The sequence below is a fragment of the Lactuca serriola genome, chromosome 6, assembly GCF_051521515.1.
Source record: "Lactuca serriola cultivar US96UC23 chromosome 6, Lser_US96UC23_V15, whole genome shotgun sequence".
NCBI classification, from domain to species: Eukaryota; Viridiplantae; Streptophyta; class Magnoliopsida; order Asterales; family Asteraceae; genus Lactuca; species Lactuca serriola.
This window is the reverse complement of record NC_136413.1, coordinates 174,156,269-174,160,551: the sequence shown is the minus strand read 5'-3', so window position 1 is coordinate 174,160,551 and position 4,283 is coordinate 174,156,269. Positions and strand designations below refer to the sequence as shown.

General features: G+C 41.5%; 1 long non-coding RNA gene across 2 annotated transcripts; it reads left to right on the top strand.

Moving 5' to 3' along the window:
• The first annotated feature begins 2,069 nt into the window (after window positions 1-2,069).
• Window positions 2,070-4,083, top strand: LOC145059120 (uncharacterized). 2 transcript variants are annotated; one of them, XR_013686641.1, is made up of 3 exons: window positions 2,070-2,379; window positions 2,513-2,643; window positions 3,938-4,083. It is a non-coding gene; the product is annotated as an uncharacterized LOC145059120 (long non-coding RNA). The 2 variants fall into 2 exon arrangements; XR_013686642.1 differs by having other exon boundaries at window positions 2,476-2,643.
• Window positions 4,084-4,283: the final 200 nt, after the last annotated feature.

Sequence of the window (4,283 nt, the reverse complement as noted above, 5' to 3'; positions counted from 1 at the left end):
CTTCGCATCTTTGTCGGGAAGGAAGACAGCCCAAGTGCATGTATAGTTTGAGGGTAGTATGAAATGGAAGTTCGGAAAAACTTGCTCATGATGAGATCGTGTTCTCAGAATGAATGCCAGCAAGCCTTAGGGAATCAGGTGGGGGATTCCGGTCAGGACATGGGTTTAGTTTTGGATGTTAGATCGCGTATATGCTCGACGTTGGATGTGTTCGGATCAGTAACAAGTGAATGAGATAGTGTTTGAGTGTTGTAAGTCTGCGGATGTAGCCGTAGCATTCACTAGCAGTCAGATAGTGTTAGAGTGTTGTAAGTCTGCGGGTGTAGCCGTAGCATTCACTAACGGCAAGATAGTGATAGGGTGTTGTAAGTCTGCGGGTGTAGCCGTAGCATTCACTAGCAGTCAGATAGTGCTAGAGTGATGTAAATCTATGGGTGTAGCCGCAACATTCACTAGGTTGGTAGATAGCGTGAGTGCGTTGTTAGGACGCGAAAAGAACAGTAGTACCCACCAGTTCAGGTGTAGCAGTGAGGATATGGAAATCCACGGATTGGATTTCGGAATTTCTCAAACGGATTAGACCTGGTTAAGCCAGTGATAAGATTGTAGAAGCGTCACTACAAATATGAGAGCAAGGAAGCAGTGGACTGCTTAAGGTCATTTATGACATGAGGCTACCAATGGTCATGTAGCAATCACTTTTAGCCTTGGGTTTGGTGACATCAGGATTCGACGTATGGACTCGATCTGTTAGATCAGAAAGTTATTAGAGCCTCAGTGGCATGGTAACTAGTGGCAGGTAGCTCTAGAGAAGGAACTTGTTCAGAAACCGTGTGAGGTGACTAAGTGGGAGTCCTTTGGCTCCGTAGCCGGGCAGAAACCTGGTATTTTAGATGATTGACGGAAAACTGAGACCAGGTAGGTCTCGGTAGATGTTGGGAAGCAGCCATGTGGCAGCATATAGATTCAGGCGGTTCAGTCTTTCAGGTAGTTCAGTGTTTCAGGCAGTTCAGTGTTCAGGCAGCTCAGTGTTTCAGGCAGTTTAGTGTTCAGGCAGTTCAGTGTTTCAGGCAGTTCAGTGTTCAGGCAGTTCAGTGTTTCGGGCACTTCAGTGTTCAGGTAGTTTAGTGTTTCAGACAGTCAGTGTTTCAGACAGTTTAGTGTTTTCAGGCAGATCAGGGATTCAGACAGTTTTGGGTCTCCATCAGTAATGGTATTTGAGGATCTCATGTATGATAAGCGTAAGAGATTTCTGAGTAAGTCTTAGTCACCCACCGTGGGGTTCAGCTATAATGATTCAGTATTATTGGTCTGTTAGGGATTCAAATCATCTAGAGATAGCAAACGTCAGACAGAGTACATGTAATCTTGTTGCGAGGAATTCGTTCACCTGAGGGTTTTAGGGCTTTGCAAAGATTGGTCATGGCTACCCTAGTAGGGCTATGGTGTGCCCAGGATGGTGACCATTTTACTAGAGTGGTTGGGCGTGTAAGATATGGTAAGGAATGATTTCGAGGACGAAATCTAATTTAAGCGGGGGAGAGTTGTAACACCCCGTTTATAAAATAAATAAATAAATGCATAGAAGCCCTAAAATCAATAATAATTGAGCAAGGCGTTAGTTTTGAGGAGTTAAAAATCATAATTATAGAAGTTGGGGGTTAAAAGTGTAAAATTCAGATTTAATTTGTAAGTATTATGGAAGGCAGGGGCTAAATGGTAATTATTAGGGCTTAATTTGAAGAGATTTTGGGAGTTAGGGGCTGTTTAGTAAAATTCAAACTTATTTTTTATAGAAACTAAGTTTGAGGGGTTATATTATCCAAGTGACTAAACTGCAGGGGCTACTTTTGTCCATTAATGGAAAATTTGATCTCTATATCCCCTGTACGCGACATAGTGGGTGTAGATGTGCTACTCTTGTTTGGATTGCAGCACCTTACACCTGCATCGACCAAGTGTATATATATATATATATATATATATATATATATATATATATATATATATATATATATATATATATATATAAATTTAACCCTAGCTATAGATAGGAGGGGTGTGTGCAATTGGCGGCGATAGAGAGGTAGAGAGCTCAAATGAGGGGTGAGGAAGAAGAAATCAGAGGTGAGAAATCAGAGTTGAGAAGGGTGTCATCCCCGACTTCCACATCGTCAGACCCCCTGGGTAGAAGCTTGACGAAATTGGGAGTGGGACTGAAAGAGAGAACGGGGTGGAGTTGCCATTCACCGGAGCTGCTGCCAGTTGTCAGAGTTGCCGTCGGAAGAGTGAAGGACCTCCGGTGAAGTTTCAGAAGGTCTCCGGTGTGCTGAAGAAGGCGATTTCCAATCACTACTCCAAGGCATGTCTCGATCTGAGGTTTTAATTTACTCAATAACATTTTCATTCTCGCATATATATGTTTAAGGAATCATATACACTTCGTGATTGAGGAATGGTTCTCGAGATGTTTAGATGAGCAAGGAAAGGACTGAGTTTGGTAAAGTCTCAGGTGAATTTCGTGGCAGAGGAGGTCGAAGAAGGATTCCCTAGCGATCTAAAAACCAGTTCTGGTGGAGTACCCTCGGCTGGAGCTCCCTGGTGAATTGGTGATTGTTCCCGATTGCATGAGGTGAAGAAGAGGTACATGCCTTGACCGATTTTGAGCTTTAAGTTAGATCTAATTGTTGGGCTTGGAGATTTGGACTTAGACTTCAACTTTAATAGAAATAAATAAATGGGCTGATGAATTGAGTTTTAAATCATATGGACTTCAAGGAAATTGGTGGGCTTATTATATATATATATATATATATATATATATATATATATATATATATATATATATATTGATAGATTAAATATTTGACTAAATAAATATTAATGCATGATTAAATGCGATGGAAAATACTTAGAAAAATTATGGTTTGTTCAATTAGATAAAGAGGATTACGAGCCTTGGTTGAAAGAGAATAAACATTTGATTTGGAATTGGGCCTTTCGATTGAGCTTTGGTAAATGCTTTATTAATGGGCCATCCAAGAATAATCAAAAGGACTAGAATAAATAGTTGGCCTTTAGGGTAAGGCACGTATGAAGGATTGGGCCTAATTTGGAAAACTGGGCCATATTTTGGGTTTAGATGGTTGTATGATATTGGGCCCTTAGAATGAGACATGTTGGACTTGACTGAACAATGGGCTTTAAAGGAAGTCCATGTAGAGGTTGGGCCCAATTTGGAAAACTGGGCCATAGTTGCGCCTTGGTCCATTATTAGACTTTTAGGCCTTTGGATTGGGCCTTGGGCTTGAGTCAAGCTAAGATAGGGGTAAATTAGTCTTTTACCCCAAGTAAGGACTTATGGTTATGAGTTGGAACCCAATTATTAATTGGGTGTTATTTTGATATTGACAGATCGGGAATCTGTCATCCAACAGCTATGGTTTTTTCAGCAGGACTTCAGCAGTGTGAGGTGAGTTTCCTACCAGTAGGAATGGGTATAAGGCTACAATGCCGGCCCGTTTAACTAGCAGTAGTTTCCGGACATCGGTCCGATGCAGTAGTTAGGATGTTTGATGCCTTCGTGGCTCTGACAGGGTTTATGTGTTATGTGTTCCGGGGTACGGCCCGATGCAGTATGTAGTTTATGTGTTCATGCTAGTTGATATGTTTATGTTATGCTATGTTACGCTCAGTCAGTTTCCGGACTTCAGTCCGATGCAGTTAGTTCTGGACTTCGGTCCGATGCAGGGGACAAGGTCCCAGTCAGTTCCAGACTTCGGTCCGATGCAGAGAGCAAGGGCCTGGTTAGTTCCCGGACTTCGGTCCGATGTTAGGGGCAAGGCCCAGTAGATGCTTTATATGTTATTGTATGGTATGTGGTAGTTTGGTGGAGCTGACTAAGCTTCGTGCTTACGGTTTTTAGTTTTGGTTTTAGGTACTCTGTTTTCAAAAGATGAGCTCGGGAAGATTGCAGTGCACACACCATTTGTTCAGCCTGGGATGTTTATACTCTGATATATTTGACAGTTGTTAAGATATTTTGAGATACATTGTTTATGATTTTTATATGACGTTTGATGAATATGGTTTTATTACTAATTTAAAACGAAATTTTCAGACTGTATTTTTGGGATGTTTCAACGTCTCGCACATAAATCTATGCCAGCCTCTCAGCAGAAGAGTTCTCACTAATAGAAAGGAAGTGAGCACTCTTCTTCAACCGATCCACAATCACACAGATCCCGTCAACTCCACATGTCGTCCTCGGTAATTTGGTGATA